The sequence below is a fragment of the Marmota flaviventris genome, chromosome 8 (assembly GCF_047511675.1).
Source record: "Marmota flaviventris isolate mMarFla1 chromosome 8, mMarFla1.hap1, whole genome shotgun sequence".
Classification (NCBI taxonomy): Eukaryota; Metazoa; Chordata; class Mammalia; order Rodentia; family Sciuridae; genus Marmota; species Marmota flaviventris.
Window position 1 is genome coordinate 102,430,762 of NC_092505.1, and position 8,296 is coordinate 102,439,057.

The following is an 8,296-nucleotide window of genomic DNA, read 5'->3' on the forward strand; positions in this document are numbered from 1 at the left end:
AACAAACAAACAAACAAAACACCTCTATTCTTTTACATGCAAACATAGGACAGGAGGCGGTTGTATTTGGAGCTCCCTTCTTTTTGTTATCTGAGATAACCTAGTCTTCTAGTCTTCTTTCAGCCTGAACTTTGAGGATGAGGGAGAGAATAAGTACCAACATAAGGATTTGCTGTGACCTCACAGAAACTTTTCTTGAGCTCCAACCCAAAGTTTAAAAGCTTTGCTTGGGAGGAGGGATGCTGGATGACACAATGAGCTCAGTTTTCTTTGTGATTCAGGAGGGCTGATGTTCCTTTGAAGAAGAGTTGAAAATAATGATGGTATCCTGCAAATGAAAGCTGTGCCTGAGGCCCCAGGAGATGGTGACAACTCTTGTCACTGAAGAAAAGGACTTTTCCCAAGAGGAGGTGGTGAGAGAAGAGACCAGCACTTTTTTCTCTTGTTCCCAATGGGTGGCAGCATAGATCTGGCTAGGAGTTCCACCTGGATGGTGCTGGTGGTGACAGTGAGGCAGATATCCTATGGTGTGCCACATTCTTACAGGGGGTCAGGTCAAAGGAACACTGCTGTCCCCACCACCCCCACCCTCGTTGTCCCAGGGCACTGGAAGTGTGGTGGCTGTGGCTGCTGTTGCTGCTGCTGTGATGCCTGGCAGTCTTGTGCTTGTGCGTGGGCCTAGTCCACTGCCGCTGCTGCTGCTGCTGCCTCTACTTGTTGCTAGAGATGAGGAGGGTTGTGTTTGCACATATGTTTCATAAGGTATGTTTCTGATGAATATGCTCGAATACAGATAGTGCAGGTGTCTACCGTATGTGTAGATAAGTGCACCTCTAGTGAGTCTGGTTCTATGTATGTCTGATAATAGTTGTAGTACTTGAAGGGTTTATCTTTGTTGTGCTGCCAACTGTGGGACTGCAGACTGGAGAGTTGTGTGAAGGCTTTCTCACAGCCTGGGTATGCACATTTGTATGGTCCATCACCGGTGTGGATTCGTGTGTGCTGCTGGAGGTGGGAGAGCTGGTGAAAGGCCTTCTGGCGATCAGAACAGTTGTTATTGGGACCCAAGTGGATATGGAGGTACTGGGCCAGGTAGGGGGTTTTGGCAAAGGTCTTAAAACAGTGCAGGCACTTGTGGGGCTTGATGGTCACTGTTTGCATTTTGGAGTGGGATATGGGTGTGTTGCTAAAGATAGGAAAGCTGGTGGAAGTATGTGTCACAGAAGTTACAACTATAGGGCTTAACCTCTATGTGTATATGGATATGCTGGGCCAGGTAGGAACTGTTGGAGAAGATCTTGGAACAATGTGAGTACTTGAGGGGCTTGGTCTGGGTGTGTGACATTGGGTGGATCTGCATCTGCAACTTTGAATAGAATGTCATTGAGCACATACAGCACCTGCAGGTCTTGCTGTCTTTCTGACAGTCATCATCAACCTCAGAGGAGAAGACACAACACTCATTCATCTCAAGTAGCTCTGGTTCCAGCATCTGCTTCTTCTTGTGGCACCCCCCAAGGTGGATGCTTAGGAACCATATTGCCACCTCCACCACCACCACCACCTCCTTCCTTGGTTAGGGTTGATGCTACCTTCTTGGATAGGTCAGGGACCACCTTGCCGGGCTTGTGAGCCAGAGGGAAGAGCTGAGACACTCAAAGGAGCCAAAATGGAAAAGGTCTGAAATGATGAGGCTGTGGTCACAAGAGAGCCTGAGGGGGATGTGATTGCCAAACCAGGACCCCTTGATTGACTCCCTTCTCTGCTCCACCTCTGAGAACAGGGAAGTCAGCCGTCAGCAGTCCTATAGACGGCACAGGGACCACCATGATATTCTGGGTAACGGATGCTTGGGTGTGTGGGGTCAGCTGGTCTGACTTGGACTCTGAGGGCAGGGACACTGAGGCAGGCACTGTTAGCAAGGTGGGGTAATAAGGTGGAGCCAGCTCACAGCCCTTCTCTGGCAGCAACTGATCCTTCATTAGGTTGATGAGCATTGTGTTCTCACTTTATCCTGAGACTGTGGGGATAGAAGGCCAGGAGTATGGGTTCAAACTGAAGTGAGATTCTTACATTCTACTCCCTCTCTGTCTTCCCCCTGTCATCTTATTCTTTCTCCTTTCCAGAGCTCTCCAACTTTCCAGAAGTGGTTCTGCAGCTCGTGCTCCCTGGAACCCCAATTCCTATGTGCCCCCCCTTCATCCCCCTTTGCCCCCAGGCACAGAGAGGAGTCATTGTGCATAAGGTGAGGTTTTATCTCTTGTCAAATGTATTCATTGGAACAACATATTTGTTCTATAATTTTTTTCAAAGTTGTTTTGCTTAATCTGCTGGTAACAATATTCGAAAGTAAAGCTGATAATATATATTGTACTTTTAACCTGCAATATTCCTGATCTACTTAATAGTTTTAATAGTTATTTTGTGGATAGATTCCTTATACATGTTAATCCCTTAGAGGTTTACATTTTATTTTCCATTTGCTTTATGGCACTATGAACTGTGATATAATCATTAAAAGAATGTGTGAGAGAACAAGTCCTTGGCATGCTTCCTATTTTAGAGTAATAATATTCACTTTCACCACAGGGTATAATGCTAACTATGGATTTTTTAGTAATACTCTATGTCAGGTTTAGACATTTTCTTATGTTTTCAGTTGCAGAGGGATTTTAATCATAACTGGGTGTAAGATATTGTCAAATTTTTTTCTGCTTCTGTTGTCATATGTTTAATTTTTTGCTTTTTAGACTGTTAGTAGGGTGAATTACATCAGTCAATTTTAGAAGTTTAAATAAATCTTAGTGTTGAGTTAAATATCAATTTGTTATAACACTATATCTTTTAAATAACAAATTTGATTTTTAAAAGTTTTATTTGAGGGACTTATGTAGTATTCTTATAATCTCTTCATCATTACTCATTATTCAGAGATTTCCTCTTATAAAATGATTTGGAAAGAATTTCCTACCTTATGTGTTCTAAAATTGTTTGGGTAAAATTGGTCCTAGTTCAACTTTAGCCATTTTTTTTTCCTGTTTATTTTTGTCACAGTATGAAATGTGTTGGATTTTGATCAGCGAAATGAGGAATAAGATGGGTATATCACAAATAATCAACTGTAGAGGGGATGTTTTAAGTAAGGCAAAAGTGACAGAGCATGACTGAATTTCACACAACTTCAGCTTAAAAGTGGCTTGATAGGAAAGTAATTTATGACAAATGATATGTGTATGTATAAATGCTGACAACAAATTCTCCACATTTGTGAACTTACCAAACAGTAACTGCTGAAAACAATTGCTTCCTATTTCATTTTCCTTCCTTCTTCTCCAACAGCATGGCTGTGACACCCCTTGATGTATTCCTAGAGATCACTGATGAACACTAGCAGTATGATGGCATCATTTATCAAACAAGCACTAAGCTGTAATCTGTCTTCATCTTCAGATCATTCCATTGGGCAGATTTGGACTTCCTTTGCCCATAGTTTAGAAGAAGTATTCAAGAATTTTTTTAAATCCCTTTTTGTTATTAACTCTTTTGTCTTTTTGGTGTTCAACAGCATAGGCTCTGCCTAGACTCACAGTTTTTATTGATTTGAGTAAAATAATTTACTAGTATTAGATAGAGATCATATTTGGGGATGTGACAAGAAGTAAAGTTTTACATTTGTAGAGAGAGCTGGTGTTCTATTGAGGTTTTGGGAATATGCTAAGGGCAGTTGCTTTAGGTGAGCAACCCAGGCAGAATGCTGTAGGAGGGCATCTGACCACTATTCCACCAGTGTGCATGCTGCAACAATGAGGCTTCTACCCAAATTACAAAAACTTTCTACCATTTCTGGGGAGGCTGAAGTGCTCCAACTGTGATTGCTGGGTTAGGAGAAAGGGATAACTGGAGGTCCAAGACTTAACTGTTCACTGCTTTTGATCATATCAGTAGTGGGGTTAAATTTTTCCCTTTCATGGGGCTTGAAAGCCCCACAATTAAAGAATCAAGACAATTCCTTATATTCTAATGCCTGGTCTCCATCAGACTCTTGCACACTGTGAGAGTCGGAGGAGCACTGCAAAACTTCTATCATTCTCTATGATTTTCCCCTGGTATTCTTTAGCTCAGTTGGCTTTGTTTGTGGGTTACTGGGTCACTCATTTTCTTGAGCTTGATATACTCAAACTTTAGTTCTGATACTGGAATGAACTTTTATATCATTCTCAGAAAAACAAAGAAAGATGATGTGTGTTTATTTAAATGTTAAATTTCCCCTGCCCCCATAATATAAAATATTGAGGATTTGTGTTAAAATACATAGCATAATAACACAGAGGAAGAAACTACCACGGAATGTTTGAAATAACTAATTCTCTCTTATAATCAAAAATGTTACAGTAACATCACAGGGGACCTTATATATACATTACACGAAATCCTGAGATAGTCATTGCCATTTTTTAAGAGAAAGTGTTTTAAACATAACGTTTTTTTTCTACAAAAACCATTTATGATACCTAGCAGTCTAGAGTAACCATTAAGTTTTATACTGTTGAGTATGATTTTATTACATTTTGAATGAATATTTGGCCAGAACATAGAACCCAATATTTTCTTCAAATGGCCATTTTTGCTGGGGAAGTTAGTCATCAACTTCTTTAAGGTGAGTTACCACTTCATATTCCTTTTGCACACCCTAATGCTTGATAGAAACTGAAATGCCAACATTATTACAAAATCACCTCATAGAAGCCTCAGCTGTACAGTTAGCTATTCACTTAATTATAGGTATCTCAGTAATAGACTCTTCTATGTTTCCTAAATAAAACCTTAAGAATGTAGTAGTGTAGGCAGCTTTTGCTCTTACGGTGCAGGGGTTTTCTGTGACCCTATAGATAAACAGTGGGCCTACCTACACCAGAAATGTGATAACATTGCCTAAAATTAGCGTAGATCACTGTCATTCCACCTTTAGTACCAAGTGCCTATGCATTGAGAAACACAATATAATTATTAAAACATCTAAGTCATTGTTATTGTTGTCCTATTTCAACCTATGCTTGCCATAAAAATATATATAAAAAAAACAGGCAATAGAAATCAAAGCATGAGCATACACAGCAACTCTGAATAAGTAATACAGAATGGGAAAATGTGTAAGTTAAGCTGGTACATTAAAAAGTCAACCACTATTGACTTAAAAAGTAGTTGATTTTTTTCTATAAGAAAGTATTGCAATATACAAAGTAGCAGGACATAAGAGAAACATTTTTTTTTATTTAAAGAAAAAACATTTGGGAGGGGTACCAGGGGTTTAACTCAGGGGCACTCAGCCACCTAGCCACACACGCAGCCCTATTTTGTGTTTATTTGGAGACAGGGTCTTACTGAGTTGCTTGTGCCACCATGCCTGGTAAAAAATATTTTTTAAAGATTTGTTATGCATATGTAAAAATAAAGTACTCACAGGATGTTTATATTTGTATGAATCTAGAAGAGATTTTTATCATATCCTTAAAAGAACTTTGTTCAGTGAACCACCATTTTCCACCTTTTTTTTTAAAATGCTTTGCTAGTTCTCATGAAAGGAGAATACATATGCTTATTTCTATCATGATTATATCTCAATAAATGACAATTTCCCTAAGTTTTTCTGAGTGTAAACTTTTAAATATATTTATAGGAACTCTTTATAAGAAAATCGGTGTATCAAGACTAGAAACCATTTATTTATTTTTCATAATGCATGTTAAAAATTCTATGATTTAACAATTTTTATCCTTACTCATGTTTACCTGATGTGCCAGGATATTAGAAATATATTTAATGAGCCAATGTGATATAACACATGCAAATAATTTTTATACATTTTGCACTGATTACATTTGCATAACTAATTTATGTCTTATGACCATCCTTAAACTTATACATTATTATCCAGATTTAATGCTGAGAATACTGGCACATTTATAAATAACCTTCATAAAGTAGACAATCTACTTTCAATGAAAGTCTCTGAATCCCAGGCCATCTAATGCCTGGGAACAACAAGTGAGGAATAGGGTAAGGAATAGCAAGAGATATCTTGTAGGTTTCCACAAACATGTGGCCCTCATTGAAGTGATTTTATGTTTAGGACAAAAGAATTACTTGACATAAGCTTAATTATTGGTGTTTTGGTACATATTTAAGTTCCATCAATTACCACTTCTCTTTTTAACCTTTATTCCAAGGGCTAACAGGAACATTGGAAAGATTACACATAACCAAGACCAAACATAGGACATTTTGCCTGGTCATTAAGTCTAAATCACTCAATAGTACATAACAGAAAAAGGATTTGTGTTAAAATACATAGCATCATAACACAGAGGAAGAAACTACCATGGAATGTTTGAAATAACTAATTCATAATATTATCTGAGCAATATGTAAGCATGCTTTCCCACCCCTCTACCCAAATTTGACTGTTCGGTTTTGTTTCTCTTTGCCAATATTTAAAGTGGATTGGGAAATTTCTAATCCAAACTCATGACTTAATGTTACTCAGCCCATCTCTAGGCTTGTCTAGACCTCTCTAGATTCCTGTGTTGGCTTGTTCTCCCCACACGCTGATCCATTTCATACTACCCACAGTATGTTTTATTGAGCCCCCAGAGGCCTAATTTTGTTGGCTGGGGTATATTTACTCTTACTTCGGCACAGTAGTGATGATGAGGCAGAAAGTGAGCTGCCCCTTCATCTCCTTTACAGTCCATCAAGTCCTTGACTTGAGGACTCCATATGTTTTTAAAACAGAAGGGAAAGTTGACCCAAACATGTTTAATTCAAAATGCAATAAAAGACTTAATTAAAGATGACACTATTTCCACATCTCATTCTTGGGCACAAGATGAACTCTTACTATTTATAGCCTAATTCTACAGAGAACTGAATAGGTTTACTTGGTTTAGGATGTTTAGGATATATACATATATGGATGCATGGATGCCCAGAATACATGGCATCACTGACTGCTAAACACATAGTGAAGTATTTGGCACTCTGAAAAAGGAAAGCCCACTGCATTACTCACATTTTCTCATCCCTAGGGGTATTAATTTTAAGTTAATGAAGAATTGCAATTTACTACTTAGTTTTTAAGTTTCCCAAACTCGAAAGCATGTGTACATATGTCCTAATGCTTTTCATCATGACTTCTCAGAAACTAAGTTGATATTTAGTTGTAGAATGGGTCTAAAAGTTTCTGGGTTAACTTGTGCTATTTCCTTTTGCACAGAATCATCAGCCATGTAGGGTATACTTACTTGGAAGATGTTTAGAAGGATTTCTTTTTTCTTTTTTTTTTTCAGTATTGGGATTAAATCCAGGGCCATAATGAATTCTAGGCAAGCTTTTGCCACTGAGCTATATCACTATCCCTTTTTATTTTATTTTATTTTGAAATAGAATCTTACTAAGTTGCTCTGTCTGGGCTTCTGTCTTGTGATTTTACTTCCTTAGCCTCCAGGTAACTAGACTTATAGATACAACACCTTGACAAGTTGTTTATTTTGTCTAGAGTATTTTGTTACTGTATTAATTAAATTATATTTGAGATTTCGTAATGTACTAGCTAACAAAATAAATAATTGAATCCAAAGTAGTTCTTACTGTTTAAAGGGAAACTTGATATCCAGTATCTTTAAATTGAAATATTTTTTGTAGAACCATGCTATTTTTAGTTTAACATTAAAACATGTTGGTTTTATTACATAAAGTTTATAGAAAGATATATTTCCTAAACTTTCATGAATACAAAATGAAAAAAATATGAGTCTCAAACTAAAGATCTCTTTCATTTCCTAATTTTCACATTACCATGAGATTTACGAATTAAAATTTTATTTTTGAAAACTGCAAATGAGATCATTCTATTGCTTCAAATCCAGTTTTGCCATTTGTCTAATATACAGATATCATAGCCTGAAATTAAATGTTATTATATAGTGATATTATTTAATTTTATTACATATATGACTTGAGACAACTTGAAGTCAGATGGCTGGGGCATCTCCCTGGTGCTACATGAAGGTCTCATATCTCCTGAGTCTGACCCTGACAACCCTTAGGGATATCAAATATTGACCACTATCTATCTCTGTTTCTGATTGACTTGCCCTGATAGTGGAGGGCACTCTCATCCAATAAATCTTGGATCCTGAGATGAAATCTCAATCTTACCTGAGGTCCTTAGGAAAGAAGAGACTCATTAATCCCCAGAGTGTGTGCCAAGCAATCCCTCCCTCTTCAAAATGCTTTA

At 37.7% G+C, this 8,296-nt stretch overlaps 1 pseudogene; it reads right to left on the reverse strand.

Moving 5' to 3' along the window:
- Positions 1-378: 378 nt before the first annotated feature.
- Positions 379-2,075, reverse strand: LOC114106386 (zinc finger protein 384 pseudogene; annotated as a pseudogene).
- Positions 2,076-8,296: the final 6,221 nt, after the last annotated feature.